The following is a 24,568-nucleotide window of genomic DNA, read 5'->3' as shown; positions in this document are numbered from 1 at the left end:
TTCTTTGGGTGGTACATTATGTGTGAATTATTTAATTCTAAATTCATTTTACCAGAATAATTAAGAAAAAAAGTTAAAAAAATCATTTCACAGATTTTGGCCATTATAGTTTTAAAATACCACATGCTACCATAATTAAAATCCAAACATTTTATTTGCCCATTTGTCCCAGTTATTGCAATGTTAAAATTATATCCCTAGCATAATGTATGGTGACAATATTTTATTTGGAAATAAAGGTACATTTTTTTCAGTTTTACATCCATCGCTAATTTTTAACCCATAAATTTATAATAAAATGCCCTCTTGACATACATATTAATTTTTTTATTCCCTAAAGTCAGTAGGTGTAACTTTACTATTTGCCCACAAGATGTCCCCACTGAGCAAATCCCTATGTAGCATACAAGTACACTACATAGGAAATAATGTGTTACTTCTTTGTAACTAGGGAAGTGACGCAGGCTTCAATGGAAGCCTGCATCATGTGTGGCCTGCAGGGAGATTAATGAATGGGTACTTTGTTCCCATTTATAAATCTAACGATTGGCGGCGGTAGTCACCTGCACACACAGATATCCCCCTAAAATAGCTAAAACTAAAAACAAACTAAAAACTACTTTCAAAAATATTCAGCTTTGATATTAATGAGTTTTTTGGGTTCATTGAGAACATGGTTGTTGTTCAATAATAAATGATTCCTCAAAAATACTACTTGCCTAATAATTCTGCACTCCCTGTATTAAAAGAATAAACCCTGTTTTTGAACAAAAACAGTGTTTATTCTCGGTGGACATGTACGGATTAGCACAGGAGACTTTTGTCCCCTGGAACCAATCCCCCCACTAGCAGCAACATTGAGATCGCAGGCATTTGCCCTTACGATCACCTGCAAACCACCCCAAGCTGCAGGGACGTGACTATCGCGTCCCTGTGGCTGTAGCAGCTACCGCTGCGGACGTGAGGCTCACGTCCGTGTGGCATAAATGGTTAAAGTAACAAAAAAAAGTGTCCCTGTGGGTACTTACCTCAGGACGGAGAAGCCTCTGGATCCTATTGAGGCTTCCCCCATCCTCCTCCGTCCCACGGTGGTCTTCCTAGGCCTCTCTGAAGCCACAGCCAACAATTTGCCAAGCTGTGGGACAGGCGCAATAGCGTTTGCAATATTTACCTTCCCCGGCTCCAGCACAGGCACAGTAGTGGCTCTTGGCTCGGGATCAGTCGGAAATCTATATATATAAAATCGGATGTGTGTATGTGTGTGTGTGTGTGTGTGTGTGTGAAAACGGCTTAACCGATTTGAACAAAACTTGGTATACAGATCCCTTACTACCTGGGATGATATGTTCTGGGGGTCTCGCGGCCCCCCTGCACACGTGGGCGGAGCTACAAACAGCCAATCAGATTTCACCCATTCAAGTCAATGGAAAAAATGTAAAAGGCTGCCATTCTCACAGTAATCAAGCCAGAGTCCCCACACTTGGCACAGTTGGTCACTTGGTGACCCAGGTTACAAATCCAGATAAAGTGGGTGGAGCATAAAACAGCCAATCAAATTTCAGCCATTCATTTTAAATGGGAAAATGTAAACTGCAACCATTCTTAGACTGTTAATCGCAGGGTTCTCAAACTTGCCACACTTGGTCACTGGGTGAATGCGATTAAGATTCAAGAAAGTGGGTGGAGCCTACAACAGCCAATCAAAATTCACCTATTGATTTTCAAGGGGAATATTTAAACTGCTGCCATTCTTACAACTGTTAATGGCAAAGGCTTCAAACTTGCTACAGTCGGTCTTTGGGTGACTGGGGTTAAAATTCAAAAAAGGGGCGGGGCCACAAACAGCCAATCAGATTTCCTTGGTGGATAAACTGCTTCCATTCACACATTTTTGATGCCAGGAACCTGACAGCTCACAAACTTGCTCATTGAGTGACAAGGTTAAAAAAAAGTGGGCGGAGCCAAAAACAAATTTTACTAGGAAAATATAAACTGCAGCCATTCTTACACCGTTAATGGCAGTGTTCTCAAACTTTGCACAGTTGGTCACTGGGTGAATGAGATTAAGAATTTGGAAGGTAGGTGGAGCCTACAACAGCCAATAAAAATTCACCTTTCGGTTTTCAAAGGGAATATTTAAGCTGCTACCATTCTTATACTGTTAATAGCAGATGCCTCAAACCTGGTACAGTTGGTCACTGGGTGATTAGGGTTCAAATTCAGAAAGGGGACGGAGCCACAAACAGCCAATCACATTTGTTTATTTTTCAATGGGAATATACAAAGTATTGATACCAAGGGCCCCAAAGCTGATAAACTTGATAATTGAGTGACTGTATGCCAAAGTTAGAAAAAGTGTGCGGCGCCAACAACTTAATTTTTTACATGGCAGGGTTCCCAAACTTGACACAATTGGCCACTGGGTGACTGGGATGAATATTCAGAAATGTGGGTGGAGCCTAAAAACAGCCAATCAAAATTTACATATTGATTTTCAAGGGGGAACATTTACATTGCTACCATTCTTACACTGTTAATGGCAGAGTTCTCAAACCTGATACAGTCAGTTATTGGGTGACTGGGGTCTGAATTTACTAAAGTGGGTGGAGCCACAAACAGCCAATCTGATTTTTTTGATTGATTTCAGCCATTCTGTTATTGGCAGGGTTCTCAAACTTGACACAGTTGGCCACTGGGTGACTGGGACCAATATTCAGGAAAGTGGGTGGAGCCTACAGCAGCCAATCAAAATTAACCTTTTGATTTTCAAGGGGAATATTTACATTGCTCCTATTCATACACTCTTAATGGCAGAGCCCTTTAAATCTGGTACAGTCAGTCACTAGGAGACTGGGGTTTAAATTCTGAAAAGGGAGTGGGCCAAAACAGCCAATCAGATTTGTTTAATTTCAATGGTAAAATGCAACTTATATCAATAAGACCCCACTTATATCAATAAGACCCCACGGCTCATAAACTTGGTCATTGAGTGACTGTATGTCAAGGTTAGAAATAGTGGGCAGAGCCAAAAACAACTAACTTTTTACATGGGAAAATATAAATTGCAGCTATTCTTACACTGTTAATGGCAGGGTTCTCAAACTTGACACAGTTGGTCACTGGGGGACTAGGATTAATATTCGGAAAAAAAGGAGGTGGAGCCTACAAGAGTCAATCAAAATTCACCTATTGATTTTCAAGGGGAATATTGAAACTGCTGTCATTCTTGCACTGTTAACGGCAGAGGCCTCAAACCTGCTACAGTCGGTCATCAAGTGACTGGGGTTCAAATTCACTAAAGGGGTGGAGCCACAAACAGCCAATCAGATTTGCTTTTTTTGGATAAACTGCTTCCATTCAAACAATTTTGATGCCAGGAACCCAAAAGCTCACAAAATTGGTCATTGAGTAGTGACTGTGTGCAAGATTACAAAAAGTGAATGGAGTCAAAAACAGATTTTTCTGGGAAATTGTAAACTGCAGCCCTTCTTCGCTGTTAATGGCAGGGTTCTCAAACTTTGCACAGCTGGTTACTGGGTGACTGGGATTAATATTCAGAAAAGTGGGTGGAGCCTAAAAAAGCCAATCAAAATCACCTGTTGATTTTCAAGGGGAATATTAAAAATGCTACCATTCAAGCCTCAAACCTGGTACAGTTAGTCATTGGGGTTCAAATTAAGAAAAGGGGACAGAGCCACAAACAGTTTCATTTCTTGTGAAAATAGAAATTATTGATGCCAAGGACCCCAAAGCTCACAAACTTGGTCATTGAGTGACTGTATGTCCAGGTTACAAAAAGTAGGCGGAGCAAAAACCAAATTTCACTGGGAAAATGTAGACTGCGGGCCTTCTTACACTGTTAATGGCAGGGTTCCCAAACTTTGCCCAGATGGTCACTGGGTGACTGAGATTAATATTCAGGGAAGTGGGTGGAGCCTATAATAGCCAATCAAAATTCACCTGTTGATTTTCAAGGGGAATATTTAAATTGCTGCCATTTTTATACTGGTAATAGCAGATGCTGCAAACCTGCTACAGTTGGTCATTGGGTGACTGGGGTTCAAATGCTGGAGAGGGGCAGAGCCACAAACAGCCAATCTGATTTGCTTAATTTCTATGGGAATATACAAATTATTGATGCTAAAGACACCAAAGCTCACAAACTTGGTCATTGAGTGTTTGTGCGTTAGGGTTAGAAGAAGTGGGCGGAACCAACACAAGTCAAATACATACCCGGGCAACGCCGGGCAATCAGTGGGTGGAGACAAATACAAATTTCACTGGGAAAATGTAAACTGCAGCCATTCTTACACTGTTAATGGGAGGGTTCTTAAACTTTGCACAGTTGGTCACTCAGTGACTGGGATTAATATTCAGAAAAGTGGGTGGAGCCTACAAAAGTGTATTAAGCTTCACCTATTGCTTTTCAAGGGAATATTTAATTGCTACCATTCTTGCACTGTTAATGTCCCAGGCCTCAAACCTGGTACAGTTGGTCATTGGGTGACTGGGGTTCAAATTCAGAAAAGGGGTGGAGCCACACACAGCCAATCAGATTTTTTAATTTTAATGCAAATTATTGATGCCAAAGACTACAAAGCTCACAAACTTGGTCATTGAGTAATTGTGTGTTAAAGTTAGAAAAAGTGGGTGGAGCCGACACCAGCCAAATACATACCCGGGCAACGCCGGGCAATCAGCTAGTAGTCCATAATAATGAAAAAAAAATAAAAAAATAAATTTAAATAAATCCCAGTCGGGTCCGCTCTACTGCGCAGGCACAGGTGACTACTACTGATTATGCTTAGTGCTGCTCAGATACCCCTTTTCAAAATCCGGATTGGATCCGAATCCGGATACCCAGATATCCGATCCGGGTCGGATATCTGATTTCAACATTTTCCAAACCGAATCCGAATTGGATATCCGACCTCAGTATCTGGGGTATTCGGGCGGATTCGGATATGTGGATAGAAAAACTGGAAGTGGTCTTTAAATTGCTTTAAAAATGTTTTTTAGGGTAAGTGAGGAAGGTAGCATAATTATTTTTTAAAGGGAAACACTAATTGATGATGAGGGGACTTAAAATCCAATGTCAATTAACATCAGGACTAGGTTCCAGACAGCGGTCGTGCAGCCCACATTGTGTCCAAAGTCCAACCGCACAACTGGGACATTCAGCTCAGACACCTCCAAAAATTAAGCAGCAATTGTGTTTTGGGTTAAATATACGTGGTATCAGCACAGCAGCAGTTGCCTGTGGCACTCTGACGGTGAGAGCAGCAAAGGCAGCAGGAGCAGGGCAATGCAGTAGCAGCAGCAGGTGTAATGTCTGCCAGGAGCATGCCGCACGTGGCACTTGGCAGTGGCACATGGCACGGGGAACTTGGCATGTGGCACTTTGCACTTGGCACGTGGCACTTTGCACGTGGCACTTTGCAGGTGACACGTGCCAAGTGCCACCTGCCATGTGCAAAGTGGCACGTGCCAAGTGCAAAGTGCTAAGTGCAAAGTGCCAAGTGCCACGTTACAAGTGCCAAGTTCCAAGGGCCAAGTGCCACGTGCCGAGTGAGAGTCAGACAGCAGAGGAGAAGACACTAACTGTCACACTGGCACTGCTCAGCAGCACAGCAGTTCTGTAGTAAGCTAACACAGTAGTACTACTACTCTAACAACTACTAGCACTGACTGCAGTACTACAGTACTAACTACACAATAACACAGTAATCCTATTCCCTAATCCCTAACCTATACTGTAGCTAGCTAAGGCTAATAGCTGGCCAGCAGGCAGCAGCTGGCCTGGTCTGTGCACAGCATACACACAGACACATAGCAGATGCAGTAGCCCTGCAGCACATACTCTGACTGTCACACAATGGAAATCAAGCTAATTAACAATATAACAATAGTGTAGTGATAATGAAGGGGTTAATCACTGAAAAGCTTTAGGTTTATCACTGTGTACAGCACTTGCTAGGCCAGCAGCACTGGAGCATGTCTCTCAGTGAGCATTCACAAGCTAGGACGATATTTCTCATCATGGCAGCCCTCCTTATTATACAGGGGGGTTGGCCAGGGTTCCTTTCTGTGATTGGGTGCCAGGGCTTAGGCTGTGAGGCCTCTGATTGGCTCAATGATGTCCTGGATGTCATCTCCTTAGTTACAGTATCTCAATAGTCGGATTTTTGCGGATATCCGGATTGCCTGTCAACTATCTGTAGATAGCTATCTGAATCCGAATCAGATAGCTGAAAAAAAGGTCGGATATCCGGGTTACTCGAATATCCGGAATCTGGATGAGCAGCACTGATTATGCTTAAAAAGAAATAAATGCACTTATATAAGTTGCACAGAACCAGGTATAGTTACCAGCCCATGGAGGACACAGTACAAGAAAAAGTTGATGATGGATTTCAACACACAACTTTATTTCACAACATGACCTGAGAGTTATACAGTATCTCTAATCCCCCACCCCAGTGAGCAGTATTCAAGTCAGAAACCATAAACGAGCCATGCATACCATGCATAATTACGGATGCTCATTCAGTTTCCATGACATTTACCACCGGAAATCGCACAAAATCCACAGAAATCTGATTCACCGCAAGTAGGTAATTTTATCCCAATCACAAAACCCGAAAGCATTGGACCAAGCAGAGAATGCAGATTTTTTTCTGCAAAAAAATCGGATTGCAGCAGTAATTTTAGACTAATCATGAGACTTGGATGCTACTGAGTATATCCAAGTCTTGTGATTGGCCTAAATTTTCTATCGTATTCCGATAACCAATGTAAAATTCTGCATTCTCTGTCCACTCGGAACTATTTGGCCAATCAGGGAAAGCAAAATATGTTAAAAAAAGACTCCTCAGAAATGGGAAATCTGCAGAAACGGTGATTGGCATTGGTGGAAATCAGAATTTTAGCTGAATCAGAAATCGGCATTTCCAAACATGCCCCATGCATATTACATTGCTTTAGGTACTACCTAAAAAATACTGATTAAGTTTAGAGTATCAATTACAAAAGTGGTCACTCAATTTTTACATCAAATAAAATGCATCCTCAGATGGATGCTGCATTGGCTCAGTGTTCAGTAGTGGGGATGAGCAGGTGATGTAGTGAAAATAAAATGTTTGATTTGCGAACGCAAATTTACCGCAAATGTAGACTTAAATGCCAGGCGAATGGCTGCCGACTTTAGCGGTTAATAGCAAAGCCCCCTTATGTGCTAGAAACACAAAAGTTGCAGGGTATGCGGAGGAAGACAGTGAGTACAAGAGTATGCTAACAAAAAACTCTTGAGCTCTTAATGTTGCCCCGTCCTATCCACTGGCAATAAACCCTTTATAAGGAATAAATATTAGTAAAGGACTAGGGTCATCAACACAAAATATACATTTTCAAAAACACAGAAAAAAGTAGTCCCTCTTTTTCATACCATATGAATAACCCAGATTCCACAACTGCAGTAGTACCTTAGAAATAATCTTTATTAACCTCCCTGGCGGTATATTAAAAACCGCCAGGGGGCAGCGCTGCCGTTTTTTTTTTTTTTTTTAAATCATGTAGCGAGCCTAGGGCTCGCTACATGATAGCTGCTGCTCAGCGGCATCCCCCCAGCCCCTCCGATCGCCTCCGGTGATAGGCGATCAGGAAATCCCGTTCAAAGAACGGGATTTCCTGGAGGGCTTCCCCCGTCGCCATGGCGACGGGGCGGGATGACGTCACCGACGTCATGGACGTCGTGACGTCTAAGGGAGTCCTGATTCACCCCTTAGCGCTGCCTGGCGCTGATAGGCCAGGCAGCGCAGGGGTGTAGGGGGGGGGGGGCTCTACGGCGGCACGGATAGCGGCGATCGAGCGCGGGGCGGCGGCAATCGGTGTGCTGGCGCAGCTAGCAAAGTGCTAGCCACGTCCAGCAAAAAAATTACGGAAATCGGCCCAGCAGGGCCTGAGAAAACCTCCTGCGCGGCTTACCCCGAACTACGTTCGGGGTTACCGCCAAGGAGGTTAACAACAACACATGATTAAAAACAATTAAAAAACACCATAATCCCCCAGGCCCATGATTATCCAATTAATAGAAACAATCAGTAATGATATAATTGATCAATAATTCCTGCTGGGCTCATGTTCTCATTCACAGGCTCAGCAGCATATTGCTCCAATAATATATCTCCCACCAGCAATTGCTAAATAACGGTATGCAATATGGTGAGACATTGGGTCAATAACTGCTGCTGATCCTGGAACAGTTAATAAAGTGCATCCATATGTAAATGACAAATATAGAAAAATATGTGTTAATCTGGAATAAAAAACTTGCAAATATGCAAATAAGGTGCTAGTGCCTCAAATTCATCAATAGGTAAATCCTATAAGTAATAGTAAGCAAGATATGCTTCAAGCAAAGTAAAACGTCAATAATAGTTAGCAGGATATGCTTCAAACAAAGTAAAGTGTCAGTGCATAGAGATCAAATAGGGACTGCGTCAGAAATAAAGTAACCACACCAAAAGAAACTGAAATCAGACCATCGTGCAATAACGGAAGCCACAACCAAGCCAGAACTAGAGTGCAGGAATACAAAAAGATGACAACAACAGACTAGACCAGCGTGCTACACAAGACAAAATAAAGATATTAGACCATATCAAGAAAAAGTACAGCGCAGAGCTTACCAGCAGTATAAGGGTGAATAGAGCCGTGGGGTTCAGCGATCCTACCGGTTCCGCCGAAGCTTCCTCAGGCATGCTGACTATCCTCATGGTCGCTGATTAAATACTAAACTTCCGCCTATGTATGCGGGCGCGTCATCGGCGTGACCCGGCATGCTGTCGCCATAGTGACCGCACAGCCGCGTCCGTCCCTAAAACTAAGCAAGCTGCTGCATTCCAAACTAACTCTAAACGTGCAGCAGAGCAAACGAGCGGTCTCGCTAGAGACATCTAGTGACCTAAAATTAAGATAATGAAAGGGAAACAGAAGAGAAGAGGGAAAATTGTGCATTTAGGACATTGAGGACATCTTGTGGAGGAATCAGAGATAACACTTACAAGTCTATTCAAGGTATAATGCATTAACAGTCTGCAACTTCAGAAATATACATGTGTCACAAATCTTTAACAAAAGTTTCTACAGCAAGGATTCTCCTCCAACCTCACATATATTAATCTCTCAAAATTTACAATACAAAGCTAACAGAAAATATTAATAAATAATAACAAGGATGGAGTAAGATGCAAGTTTCCATATATAATGGGTGATTTTTTGGGTAGTTTTTCTTCCCCATCTCTGTATCACAATCTCCCTAGTCACAGGTCCAGCTATCTTCCACATGATTTCTGTCACTCCACAGTGAACCTCAATGGACCAACATCACTGTTACCGTATACTGTAAGGAAACAAAAACATAACTCCTCTAAGTATTCATCTTTTCAACTGCATATTCAACTCTAGATCTCAGAAGTGTCTTCCACCTACTTGAGGTATAGTCCAAGTCAGAGCTTCTTACCTCAAGGTCTTAAGAAAGGGAGGCCTCCACATCATTATAAAGATAGTGGATACTGAGACAAGCACTCATTCCTAGACGTTACAAAAAAGTCAGACCCCCTCACCTTGGGGTCTTATACTGGTAGGTTGCGATAGAAGATAGTCAGACCTCCTCACCTTAAAGCAGTAGGATCAGCCACTTTTATAGTATGGCTCACTGAACCCGGGTTCAATCCCTGTGGCAGCTCTTACCTTGAGCTACCCAGGTGATATACATGTTTGCTATTATAGCTGTTTACTGTGATATTTACCAGTGATATGAGGTGCCCTCTTGGTTTTTAGATGTTTTTAACCTTCCTTCTATGGTGCTTTATTACATATATTCAAATAAATTGTTATATCTTTTCAAATTGATGGTGTGGTGCTATATATGGTCATATTCCTCGCTCTATGATACTGCTATTTGTGACTAAGCACACACTTATTTTTCACAGTGTTGCTGGAACATTTATCTGCTACAGTAGGATCAGCCATACTATGCCAGGGAAAAAAAACACATATATAATTAGATAAATACGGTACAATACCCTACTGCTACTGATCTACTTACATAACTCATGTATTATACTGTCCACGTTTTGATTTCAGTGAATGTTATATAGTATATGATGAGAATTCTGTTCCTGGTGGGGGCCATGTCTTTTGCCCACTGTTAAGGCTAACTCGTGATGTCATTTCTGCCCTTTTCCTTTTTTTCTTGTCTCCTCCAATCGCTTAGTCACCTCGGCGGAACATTCCCCCTGACATGTACACCTGGAAGTATGGATAAATGGAAAATCTATGGATTAAAAAGATTACATCTTGACATTAGAGGGGGCAACAATATAACCAAACTATTACAGCTGGAACTACAATGGATCCACTGACTAGGTACAGTGGATCCGGGTCAATCCGGATTTTGAAAAGGGGTATCACTGCAGCACTGACAAGGAGGAGTATACCTGTGGGAATTTTTGAGGTTGAGGCGGAACTGCTCGACCTTGGAAGCTTTTGAAACAGAAGCCGAAAAACTTTCAAATAGATTTCGACAAAGAGGTTATCCTAACTAATATATCAGGCAGGCCAGGAGAAGGGCTAGATTTGCAAACAGAGAGACTCTATTACAAACATCAAAAACTAAGATGAGTAAAACGAGAAATAGTGAAACGGTGAGGTTGATAACGAAGTATAATGATGGATGGAATGAAATTTAGAACATCATGCAAACCCATTGGAGGTTATTGCAGAGTGATCCAATTATCAAACAGCACATAACAAAGAGGGCTTCTTTAACAGAGAAAACAGCACCAACATTGCGGGACTGGAATTTGGATGAGCAGCACTGCTCCTTGTTGACGGTGTTTGGTAGGAAGAATAGTGTAACAGGCTGTTGACAGCAGCAGATTTCCAAAATAGAGTGGTGTTCAGCTGTCCATCTTCATCTTTAGTGATACATAGATCCAAAAAGTTCACTGTTGTATGAGAGACATCGAACGTGAGGAATATGTTCAAATTGTTTGAATTCAATAAACCAATAAATTGTTGTAAATCATCTTGAGATCCTTGCCAAAGTATGAGGATGTTGTCTATGAAATGATGCCACCCCACAATCGTTCCAGAGATGACACCCACACACATTCCCTCTCCCACCACCCCAAGAATAGGTTGGCCACTGTAGGGGCGCATTTAGCGCCCATGGCTACGCCACTTATCTGAAGATAATAAGCATTGTTGAAGAGGAAAAAGTTATTTTTCAGTACAAATTCAAGAAGTTTAAGTATCCAAAGATTTCTCTTACGGTTCTCTGTTGCTTCCATATCTTAAAAATACTTAACAGCCTGAATGCCATGATCATGTGAGATATTTGAGTATAGGCTTTCTACACCACATGTAGCCAAAATGTCACCTGCATCTAGTTGTACATCCTGAATCTTTACCATCTGTAACATCTAGGAATGAGTGCTTGTCTCAGTGTGCACTATCTTTATAATGATGTGGAGGCCTCCCTTCCTTAAGACCTTGAGGTAAGGAGGTCTGACTTGGTCTATACCTCAAGTAGGTGGAAGACACTTCTGAGATCTAGAGTTGAATATGCAGTTGAAAAAATGAATACTTAGAGGAGTTATGTTTTTGTTTCCTTACAGTATACGGTAACGGTGATGTTGGTCCCGTGAGGTTCACTGTGGAGTGACAGAAATCATGTGGAAGATAGCTGGACCTGTGACTAGGGAGATTGTTTGTGATACAGAGATGGGGGAAGAAAAACTACCCCAAAAATGACCCATTATATATGGAAACTTGCATCTTACTCCATCCTTGTTATTATTTATTATTATTTTCTGTTAGCTTTGTATTGTAAATTTTGAGAGGTTAATATATGTGAGGTTGGAGGAGAATCCTTGCTGTAGAAATTTGTGTTAAAGATTTGTGACACATGTATATTTCTGAAGTTGCAGACTGTTAATGCATTATACCTTGAATAGCTCTGCTGCACGTTTAGAGTTAGTTTGGAATGCAGCAGCTTCCTTAGTTTTAGGGGCGGACACGGCTGTGTGGTCGCTATGGCGACGGCACGCCGGGTCACGCTGATGACACGGCCGCATGCATAGGCGAAAGTTTTGTATTTAATCAGCGACCATGAGGATAGTCAGCATCCCTGAGGCAGCTTCGGCGGAACCGGTAGGATCGCTGAACCCCACGGCTCTATTCACCCTTATACTGCTGGTAAGCTTTTACTTTTCTTTATATGGTCTAATATCTTTATTTTGTCTTGTGTAACACGCTGGTCTGGTCTTCACACTTCTGTTGTTGTCATCTTTTTTCATTCCTACACTCTAGTCCTGGCTTGGTTGCGGCTTCCGTTATTGCACGATGGTCTGATTTCAGTTTCTTTTGGTGTGGGTACTTTATTTCTGACGCAGTCGCTATTTGGGACTCTGATCTCTATGCACTGACACTTTACTTTGCTTGAAGCATATCCTGCTCACTATTATTGACATTTTACTTTGCTTGAAGCATATCTTGCTTACTATTACTTATAGGATTTACATATTGATGAATTTAAGGCACTAGCACCTTATTTGCATATTTGCACAATTTTTTATTCCAGATCAGCACATATTTTTCTATATTTGTCATTTACATATGGATGCACTTTATTAACTGTTCCAGGATCAGCAGCAGTTCTTGACCCAATGTCCCACCATATTACTTACTGTTATTTAGCAATTGCTGGTGGGAGATATATTATTGGAGCAATATGCTGCTGAGCCTGTGAATGAGAACATGAGCCCAGCAGGAATTATTGATCAATTGTATCATTACTGATTGTTTCTATTAATTGGATAATCATGGGCCTGGGGGATTATGGTGTTTTTTAATTGTTTTTAATCATGTGATGTTGTTAATAAAGACTAATTCTAAGGTACTACTATTGTGGAAACTGGGTTATTCATATGGTATGAAAAAGAGGGACTACTTTTTTTTCTGTGGTTTTGAAATGGGTACAAGAGTAAACATTTTTCTCAAAAAGACCTTATAGTTTTTGAAAAAAAATCGAATTTAAAGTTCTCGTTCGGGAAATGTTTCAACGGGCAGCGACTTTAGCGGTTAATAGCAAAGCCCCCTTACGTGCTAGAAAATTGTATTTTTTTTTCATAAAGACCTTATAGTTTTTGAGAAAATCAATGTTAAAGTTAGAGGAAAAGAGTAGCAAAGTTACGGCGGTAAAATGACAAATAATGTATTAACATGTATATAAATGTATTTATTTATTTTTTATATACATGTTCAGAGTGTGGGAAGCATTGAAGAAAATTACGTAGGTTTCCCCCTCTCGAGCCTCTTTAATCCCTTGTCCTCCATGCAGGCTGGGATAGCCAGAATGTGGAGCCCTGGCAGCTTGGGGCTTTGCACCCTGAACTATACCAGCCCACATGGTCCATGGTATGAGGGGGCTCTGGAGGAGAGGGGCAGCCAAGCCTCCCTCTCTCCCCCAGAGCTCTTGTCAATCTGGTGCCCCAGTAGGAGATATGGCCGCCGACGTCCTGTGGGGGAATTCATGGTGGCATCTGGGAGTCCGCTTTAAAAGGGGGATCCCAGATGCCGACCCCTCCCCAGGAGAAATTAGTATAGGCGTACATAGTACCCCTTGCCCATTTCCACAAAGAGTTAAATGAAATAAAAACTCAACACTGAAAAAGTCCTTTATTTTTCTTAATTAACCCATGTTCGCCAGGAACTGTCCGCTGGTGAACTGTTCAAGCCATCTCTATGGATGAGCAGGAAAAATTCCAAGAACTGATTTTGCAGAAAATTTGGCTAATATTTGCTTAGCGAAAATTTTGTGAAATTACAGCCAAAATCCTCTTGATAATTGCATTGCAGTCTATGAGGCTGATTTTGATGGTTGATTTCAAAGCCCCCAAACATGCTAATTTTAGGAAGTAGATTAATGCTAAACAACAGAACATGTCCAAAAAAATTTTTTCAAAAATACCTTATAGTTTTTTTTAGAGAAATTATTTTAAAATTTACAGGGGAAAACACATTTAAAACCCAGTGCAATATCATACTGAATCAGATTTTAGCTCATTATAAAGGCCTCATATTTGCTATTGTCACCAGATTTGCTATGTCTCAGTGGAAACATGTCAAAAATGTTTGTTTGATTTTTAAAGTCCTTGTAGCCAGGGCTGCTCAAATCCGATCTGGGAGACATCCCGATAGTTGCTATCCGGATATCTCCCAGTAAACCTGTGCGGGGTGGGCGGGGGGGTCAATCTTACCTGTCAGACTTCTTCGTCCGTCCATCGGTGCCTCCCACGATGTGCTCCACGCGCGTCACATGATTACAAACACATCCTCCTTCAACCCGGAAGGAGGAAGTGTTTGTAATCACGTGACCGCCACTTGGACCACACCGTGGGAGGCGCCTTGGGACGGACCGAAGAAAATGTCAGACAAGTAAGATTGACCCCCCCCCCACCCAGGTTTACTGGGAGATATCCGGATAGAACTATCCGGATGTCTCCCCGATCGGGCTTGTAGTGTTTAAGAATAATCAATTATTAAATTAAAATGTAGACACACATTTAAAGTATACCTGTGAGATATAAAAGTGTTATTAAGGGGTACTCCTCAGGAGGGGAAGCCTCAGGATCCTCTGTAGTCTCATTCCAGTGTTTGGACCCCAGAAAAGTGGCGTCCCTGAATATGCATGCTAGCTCTTGGGCTCTGGTGGAAATAGCTGAGCCCGATCAGTCCTTGCTACTGTGCAGGCACAGACTGCTTGCACTTGCGAGTAGCCCGGACCCGATCCAGCTCAACCATTTCTAAACTCCAAATAAAGCCAACCGGGACGGAGCTTACCTGCATAAAACAGGAGTGGACAAGCACTGACAAGCTGATTTTCGGGGGTCCCACTACTGGAACAAAATTAGTGAGGAGGACAAGGGAAGCCTCTTTTGGACCCAGAGGCTTTGCCCTAACAAGGTGAGTACCCCATAGGGGCACAGGTCCCCTTTAAAAACAGTGCAGTGTTGGATTGCAGCAACTTCAGTCTCATTAATTTTGCTATGCTTTAATCTGTAAGGGCCTGAACGCATTAGCATGCTTCTGTCTGCTTCCAGCAACTCAGCAATTTAGACACTGATACGCATTGCTGAAAGTGGACCGAACAGCACTAATGTGTTCAGGCCCTAAGGCAGCGTTCACATCTATCCTTCCAAATTCCAAATGCGTTTTTCCACCTTTTTTTCACATGAATGTCCATTTTAATATGGTTTTCTCTGTAGTTTTGTGTTTTTGTACATGTCTGTATGCACATTTTTTTGGATTGTGTTTTTTCTCTGCATATTAATTAACCTCCCTGGCAATATGATTATTTCCGGATTTTGGGGTCTAAAAGCGATGCAATTGCTTTGCAGGCTTTTAGACCCTAAAACCGGGAAATAAATTATTTTGCTAGATAGCCTGCAGTAGCCTCTGTGCTTACTCACCTCCCTGGGATCCAGCGCTGCAGTTCTCCCTCTGTCCTCCAGGGGGTGATGTAACCCTATAATGAGATCGCCGGCTGTCGTCATGACTACAAACAGTGATCTCACCCAAGGGACGCAGAGACTTCAAGGACAGGAAAAAGAATGGCTGCCTGCATCTGGATCCTGGGGGAGCTGAGTTAAAATGCCCGCTGCGCGATATACTCTACATAAGCCTCCCTGTGACTTCTTAGCGGTAACCCCGAGTCAGGCTCGAGTTACTTCACCTGGCTTCTTTTTTTCCACCCTGAGCCTGACTCGGGGTTACCGCTAAGAAGTTACATTTTTTTCCAACAATTAATTTTTATTGAAAATCTTTTACAATACATATGAAATACAAGGACAGGGTCATACAACTCATATACAGTACAGTACGAATATTGGTCGGACTTTGAGATAATATTGCATATTGACAAAGAGTCATGACACGTAGGCTCCCTGCACACTGCAAATCCATTTGCGATTCCGTTTCCGATTCCAATTTTCCCTGAATGCAATCAACAGAAAAATGGATGAAAAAATGCACCATGCAGTAACGATTAAAAATCAGAATCGGATGTAAAAATTAATTAAAAATCGGAATCGTGTGCAGGGAGCCTAATACTTTGATTAATAACATAAAGTAAATTGCTAGCACAGAATGATGGATCCATTAAGCAAAAATGTATACAGGACTACAACGAGACCCAACTTTGACTCTCAATTTGCATGACCACTCTGGGGAGAGAGGGCAAAGGAGGATATCATCTCAAAACAAAACAAAAAAGACAAACCTAACAAGAACCGGAACATAGTTCTGTCCAAGGCGCTAAGAAGTTAAGTTAATTTACAATATTCATATTGCATCTGAACTTTCACAAAACTGATTTTTTTTTGCATTTCCACGGACGTGCATAAAACCTGAATCACACACAGATCTCCAGAGCTGTTTTATAAAACTAAGCAAGCATAAAATGCACTAAAAATACAAAAACACAGGACAAATGCTATGCCATTGAAATGCATTAGATGTGCATGCGACGAACATAAAATTGTAAAAACAAATAATGTACACAAATTCTGATAAATGTGAACGGAGCCCTAAATGTTTTTTCTCCTGAAACAATTGGTAAGACTGGGTTCACACTAGCAAGATTTGTGATTCAAAAACACATGAAAAATTCACATAATGTTTCCCTATAGAGATCCACAGATGTGTTTTTCACCTGTTGTGAAAAAAGCAAAAACAAACCTCTGTTACTTTTTCTCACACACTGCTTGTGGTTCCTGTTGCCAACCAGGGCCAGGCAGAGGTTGGGTTGGATTATAGTCTCTAGCCTTTGGACAAGGCAGAGGTTGGATTGGATTATAGTCTCTAGCCTTTGGACACAGAACACCGAGGGCACTGAGCCTGACTTATATCCTCCGTCCCTCTCTTTAGGTTGCCAACCTTGTTACTGTGCTCCCCCCATCTTCAAGACGAGTATTACAAGAGACACTCACTTCCTTCAGGCTCTGGGCTCCAGCCACTAGAGTTACAGGTCCGGTCTGTCTTCTCTGCAGTACCACTCCATGCTCTAGTTGCCGATCTGAGAATCAGGAACTATCAGGCTCTGCAGAGAAGACAGGCCAGAGCCAGACCTCTAGTGGCCCAGAGACTGGAGGTGAGTGTCAACTGTAATCCTTGCCCGCTACTGTAATCCTCATCCCCCCAAAAAGGCTCCCTAATATGGGGCCTCTTTTGGGGTGGGTTCACTTTGGAGTGTCTTCTTCTGATAACTGGAAAACCTTTTCCCCATCCTTTTGTCAGCAGTCAACTAGAGGCTTCAGTTCTTCTGCCCGGAAAAATTTCCGCATCCCCCTTGTACTTCCGCTTAGTGAGAAGTACAAGGAGGGAAAATAAAAATGAAGGTGGCCATCTTGTGGCCAAATAGTAAAACTACATCTACATATTTTTTACATTACAATTTACACATATAACAACATTACAAATTTACTGTTTATGTTCCACACCAAAATATTACCCAAATAAAATTTTTAATGGAAAAAAAAATTACAAAAAAAAGACATAGTTACCTAAGGGTCTGAACTTTTTAAATATGCATTTTAAGGGGGGTATACTACAAACAATTTTTAAATTATAAGCTTGTAAATAGTGATGGACACAAAAACGGAAACAATGCCCCTTTATTTCAAAATAAAATATTGGTGCCATACATTGTGATAGGGACAAAATTTAAATGGTAGAATAACCGAGACAAACGGGCAAATAAAATACATAGGTTTTAATTATGGTAGCGTGGATTATTTTAAAGCTATAATGGCCGAAAACAGAAATAATGAATTTTTTCCATTTTTTTCTTATTAATCATGTTAAAATGCATTTATAAATAAATAATTCTTAGCAAAATGTACCACCCAAAGAAAGCCTAATTAGTGGTGGAAAAAACAAGATATAGATCAATAAATTGTGATAAGTAGTGATAAAGTTATTAGCGAATGAATGGGAGGTGAAAATTGCTCTGATTAAGGTGAAAAAAATCCACGGGTTGAAATTTAAAGTACATACGGTATTTCATTTAGCATTGCACTGATTTTTAATTGTGTTTTCCCCTTTCAATTTTAAAATGGATTTTTTTCAAAGAAACAAGATGTTTAAAAAAAACAAAAACATTTTTTATCGTGTTACCACTTTTGACTCTGACTTACGTAACAAATATAGTAACGATAGAAAATATGGGGCTTTAACGTTAGCCAAAATCTACTTCACTATGACATTGCACTGTTTTTTAAATGTGAGACTGTGCGATGGGTTCAGTTTCAGAGTATTATGTTGCCTACATGGTTTGGCCACATGATGGGGTTGTTTAAAAAATGATGGAGACCACTGAAGCAGATAAATAATCTTCAAAGCAGCCTTGATTATTTAAAAAAAACTTTTGCTATTAGCAGTGGCATAGCTAGAGATCATGGGGCCCCATAGCAAAACTTTAATGGGGCCCTCAGATGTATGCACTGCGACCTGCATTTTACATTCTCATGCATTCTCATGCAATCAGCACTGCACATAGTTCATGGGCACTGAAGGATGGAGAAACACATGAAAGTTAATGGTGAATACATTAAGTACACCTGGCCCCCCCCCCTGTGCTCCAGGGCCCCATAGCAGCTGCTGCTATGGCTATCGCTATGCCCCTGGCTATAAGGTAGTGTTGGGCGAACAATGTTCGCCACTGTTCGGGTTCTGCAGAACATCACCCTGTTCAGGTGATGTTCAAACCGTTCAAACCGGTCACGTGGTTCGGACCCGAACGCGCTCTGATTGGTCGAACGGGTCACGTGGTTTGGGTAAATAAATACCCGATCCACGTCATTTCTCCGCCATTTGTCTGTGGATTTAGCTTTGGGTAGGCAGGCAGGGTAGTTCTCTCTCCAGCCAGGCTAGCCAGGGTCCCCCAGTCATTGTGTCGCTGCTGGGAACAGTAGTACACCGCTCACCCACACTATATAGCATTGTGTTTACTGCCACTCTGTGTACACCGCTCACCCACCACTGTATAGCATTGTGTTTACTGCCACTCTGTGTCTCTGCTGGGAACAGTAGTACACCGCTCACCCGCCACTGTATAGCATTGTGCTCTGTGTCGCTGCAGGGAATGGTAGTACACCGCTCACCCACCACTGTTTAGCATTGTGCTCTGTGTCGCTGCTGGGAATAGTAGTACACCGCTCACCCGCCACTGTGTAGCATTGTGCTCTGTGTCGCTGCAGGGAATAGTAGTACACCGCTCACACATCACTGTATAGCATTGTGCTCTGTGTCGCTGCTGGGAATAGTAGTACACCGCTCACCCACCACTGTATAGCATTGTGCTCTGTGTCGCTGCTGGGAACAGTAGTACACCGCTCACCCACCACTGTATAGCATTGTGCTCTGTGTCGCTGCTGGGAACAGTAGTACACCGCTCACTCACCACTGTATAGCATTGTGCTCTGTTTCGCTGCTGGGAATAGTAGTACACCGCTCACCCACCACTGTATAGCATTGTGCTCTGTGTCGCTGCTGGGAATAGTAGTACACCGCTCACCCACCACTGTATAGCATTGTGCTCTGTGTTGCTGCTGGGAATAGTAGTACACCGCTCGCCCACCACTGTATAGCATTGTGCTCTGTGTCGCTGCTAGGAATAGTAGTACACCGCTCACCCACCACTGTATAGCATTGTGCTCTGTGTCGCTGCTGGGAATAGTAGTACACCGCTCACCCACCACTGTATAGCATTGTGCTCTGTGTCGCTGCTGGGAATAGTAGTACAGCGCTCACCCACCACTGTATAGCATTTCTGTACTGCCACTGTACTGCTGCCAGTCAGCGTGTACTTTAAGGATAAGTGAAATGAAGAAGAAATCCTGTGAAAGAGGGAGGGGCAAGGGAAGAGGTGTTTCCCCTGACGGTTCACGTACAGGCCACAGTGGAGCACCGAAGAAAACTCACTTAATACCGCCCATGTTGTCCAGGAAATCAACCCTCACAAATCCAAAAGAACAGGACCAGATAATTAATTGGATGACCTCTCAAGCGTCCAGCAGTGGGTTAAGCAGCACCAGCACATCACGCACGAGGTCCGAGTCCTCAGCCAGTTACAAGGAGCCAGTGGGCACAAAGCTGACACAACCAGCAGCGACACCACGCACACAACTGCCAAATAACCAGTCCAAAGAATTTCCTCAGGACACAATGGGGTATTCGCAGGAGCTATTCCCAGCCCAACAAACTTCCACCTTTCAAAGGTCAATGGAACAGCCAGAAATGTTGTGCCCGGATTCACAACCATTTACTGTGGGAAATGCACCGCGCACTGAAATGCAAGGCGAGTCCGAGGAGGACTCGGAAACCCAAATCCCAGAGCAAGTTGGGCAGGAGGGGTTTCAATTGCAGGAGGTCGCCCGAGAAGATCTGGAAGACGACGTTGGAGTGAGCTGCGCAGAGGTTGTTCTGGGGAGCTCTACTCCACGGCGGCGGCCTACAATCACATATGACGAGTTTGAGGAGATGGAAGAGAAGGGTTTGGACAATGTGGACACAGACCCAGATTTTGTATGTGAAGGAGAACATCGCCGTCGTAGCAGCACAGATGAGTCTGTTGAAGAACCCACTGCTGCACGAGTTCGCCTTGTGCCACAAGGTAGGCGGCGCGAAATTTCAGGCACCACAAGCGTGGAAGTTCAAGTGAGACGCAAAAGAGGCGCAAACAGAAATCGCCAGCAAGGCAGGTGCTCCAAAGTCTGGCCTTTCTTTGAAGACTGCAGTGAGGATGGTACCATGGTGATTTGCAAGGTGTGCAAGACCCGCCTGAGCAGGGGGAAAAATATTAACAACCTCTCCACCACCAGGATGACCCGCCACATGGTATCCAAACATCCCACTCTGTGGACAAACGCGGCAGGACAGGGTACCAGCAACACTGCCTCCCTTAGGGTTACCAGACTCACCACCAGACCCTTCTCAGCAGCAGCAGTAGCCCAGCCATTACGTGGTTCACAACAACATTCACAAACATCAGACGACGCTGACACTGTCACTTTCCGGAATAGTGCTCTTGAGGTCTCCCAGTCTTCATCAAACACAACAACCAACAGCCCTTCAGTGTGCAGCCCTACGGTTCAGTTGTCTGTCTCGGAGATGTTTGAGCGCAAGAGGAAATTGCCAGCAAATGACCCCCGGGCCGTGGCACTAACAGCCAGCATAGCCAAGCTTCTGGCCTGCGAAATGCTGCCATATCGAGTGGTGGAGACAAACAGCTTCAAGGGCATGATGTCAGTGGCCATCCCACGTTACATGGTTCCCAGCCGCTACCACTTTGCGCGCTCTGCAGTGCCTGAGTTGCATGAGCACGTGGTCAGCAAAATAACCCGAAGCTTGAAGAATGCCGTTGCCTGCAAGGTTCACCTCACCACTGACACCTGGACGAGTGCGTTCGGCCAGGGTCGATACATCTCCCTTACCGCGCACTGGGTGAACCTTGTGGAGCCTGGCAGCGATTCCTCACCTGCTACGGCGCGGGTGTTGCCCACGCCGCAAACAGCTGCACCGCCGTCCCTCCCACTGGATAACAACAGCAGCACCTACCTCTCTGACTCCTTCTCCTCCAACGCATCTCAAAGCTGTACCTCATCCGGAAACGCTAACCAGCAGCAGTAGGATCGTGGAAGCAGTGCAGCACAGCTGTTGGCATGCATCAGCAAGCGTTGCTGAAGCTGATCTGCCTTGGGGATAAGCAGCACACAGGGGAGGAAATTTGGAGGGGAATAAAGGAACAGACGGATTTGTGGCTGGCACCGCTGGACCTGAAACCGGGCATGGTTGTGTGTGATAATGGGAGTAATCTCATTCACGCTTTAAGGTTGGCTAAGCTGACACACATCCCTTGCCTGGCGCACGTGATGAACCTAGTAGTTCAGCGGTTCCTGAGGACATACCCAGGCGTGGCCGATCTTCTGTTGAAGGTGCGACGAGTGGCCAAACATTGTAGAAATTCCAGTACTGCTTCAGGGGCACTCGCCAAGATGCAGGAGCGCTTCAATCTCCCCCACCATCGCTTGCTGTGTGATGTCCCTACGCGCTGGAATTCTACGCTGCACATGCTAGCCCGCTTTTGCGAGCAGAAGAGTGCAGTGGTCCAGTACATGACGGCGCAGTACCGAGGCGCATCCGGACAGCTGCCAAGCTTCTGTGGATCCGATTGGGCCAACATGTTGGACCTCTGCCAAGTCCTCCAAAATTTTGAGCAATCCACGTTGCTTGTGAGCAGTGACAACTCTTCAGTCAGCATTACCATACCACTGCTGTGTTTACTGAAGAAGTCAATGTTGAAAATCAAGGAAACAGCTGTCATGATGCAACTGGGGGAATCTGAAGGAGAAAACGATCAGCGTGATGATACCAACATCAGGCCATCTGCCTCAGGAAACGCTGGCCCCAGCAGCTATGACGAAGAAGAGGAGGAGGAACAGGTGGAGTTGGAGCAGGAATTTCATGCCACCACTGACGAGGGCCAGAGCGGTGCACGTTGGACTTAAACAATTCAGCGCAAATGGTCAGCAGAAGCAGACCAGGACGAAGGTGACGACTATGATGCATCACAACTATCACAACGCTCACAAGAGGATGATAAGGATTCTGGCAGGACTCTGGCACACATGGCTCAATTCATGCTAGACTGCATTGAACGCGACCCACGCATTGTGCGCATTCTGGACAACACCAATTACTGGGTTTATACCCTTCTGGATCCACGGTACAAACACAATGTTCCAAAACTGCTTGAAGAAAGAGTCAGACAGGTCAAAATGGAAGAATACCAGCAGGCCCTTGTGGAGACTTTAGAGAGGAGATTGACATCCTCCCCCTCCTCTAGCCAGTTGTACGCCGACAGACTGACTTCCGCAAACCCAGGACGACCAGGAGGGCAGCAAACAACACAAGCCGCAGCTAGTGAACAAAAGGGAATGGTATCGGCAGTGTCCTTGGAGTGGGAAAATTTTCTGACACCCATGCAGCAGCCCACAGAACAGGAAGCGTGCAGATCCACCTCCAACACCGATCGCCTGGAGAAGATGGTCAAGGACTACATGTCAGATGGCGTAGCTGTGTTGAACAATCCATCTGCACCCTTCAACTATTGGGTATCGAAGCTAGACACCTGGCACGAACTGGCAATGTATGCAATAGAGGTGCTGGCTTGCCCGGCAGCCAGCGTTATGTCGGAACGCTGTTTCAGTGCTGCCGGAGGCATCGTCACAGATCGGCGTATCCGCCTCTCCACAGAAAATGCAGACCGTCTGACTCAAATTAAAATGAATCAATCCTGGATTGGAAACGACTACGCAACACTCCCGGACCCCAACCAAGTAACATGAACAATGAACATCTGTGATGGGTTAGCGTTTCCGGTCCCTGTTTATTGAACCTCTCATCTGTATTACATTTATGACTGCATGGCGACAAAATGCATTGCTATCCGCACGTTTCTTGTCCTCATGCAAGGCCTGGGTTGTTGTGTCTCAAAGCGTGGCCTTCTCCTCCTGCGCCGCCCTCCTCCTGTTCCATCACGTGTGCTGCTGCTGGGTTAGCGTTACCGGTCCCTTTTCCTGGAACTTCTCATCTGTATTACATTTATGACTGCATGGCGGCAAAATACATTGCTATCCGCACGCTTCTTGTCCTCATGCAAGGCCTGGGTTGTTGTGTCTCAAAGCGTGGCCTTCTCCTCCTGCGCCGCCCTCCTCCTGTTCCATCACGTGTGCTGCTGCTGGGTTAGCGTTAACGGTCCCTTTTCCTGGAACCTCTCATCTGTATTACATTTATGACTGCATGCCGACAAAAAGCAAACTGTTTTTTGTCGGCACGCTTCTTGTCCGCATGCAAGGCCTGGGTTGTTGTGTCTCAAAGCGTGGCCTTCTCCTCCTGCGCCGCCCTCCTCCTGTTCCATCACGTGTGCTGCTGCTGGGTTAGCGTTGCCGGTCCCTGTTTATGGAACCTCTTATCTTTATTACATTTATGACTGCATGGCGGCAAAATGCATGTTACCTGTGCAAAGAAAAATGACATTTTCCGCATTTAAAAGACATTTTTTCCTTTGAAACTTTACAATCAATTTTCTCAAAAACTATAAGCTCTTTTTCAAATATTTTTTTTCCTCTTGTACCCACTCCCAAGGTGCACATACCCTGCAAATTTGGGGTATGTAGCATGTAAGGAGGCTTTACAAAGCACGAACGTTCGGGTCCCCATTGACTTCCATTATGTTCGGAGTTCGGTGCGAACACCCGAACATCGCGGCCATGTTCGGCGAACGTTCGCGAACCCGAACATCCAGGTGTTCGCCCAACACTACTATAAGGTGACAAAAAAAATTGCATTATTCATGGTTTATATTAGAAATAGCTCTGTTACTCAAATGTTTGTAAATAAGAAGTTCTGATAGATGAAATCTCATATTAAATGTTATTGTATA

General features: G+C 43.8%; 1 protein-coding gene across 1 annotated transcript in view; it reads left to right on the top strand.

The window, feature by feature from the left end:
* The window catches only part of LOC137522241 (sialic acid-binding Ig-like lectin 14), a 102,601-nt gene that overhangs the window by 22,940 nt on the left and 55,093 nt on the right, over positions 1-24,568 (top strand). The window lies entirely within an intron of this gene.

The sequence above is a fragment of the Hyperolius riggenbachi genome, chromosome 6 (genome assembly GCF_040937935.1).
Source record: "Hyperolius riggenbachi isolate aHypRig1 chromosome 6, aHypRig1.pri, whole genome shotgun sequence".
Taxonomy (NCBI): Eukaryota; Metazoa; Chordata; class Amphibia; order Anura; family Hyperoliidae; genus Hyperolius; species Hyperolius riggenbachi.
Note: the sequence above shows the minus strand (reverse complement) of the source record. Positions and strands in the feature narration are given on the sequence as shown.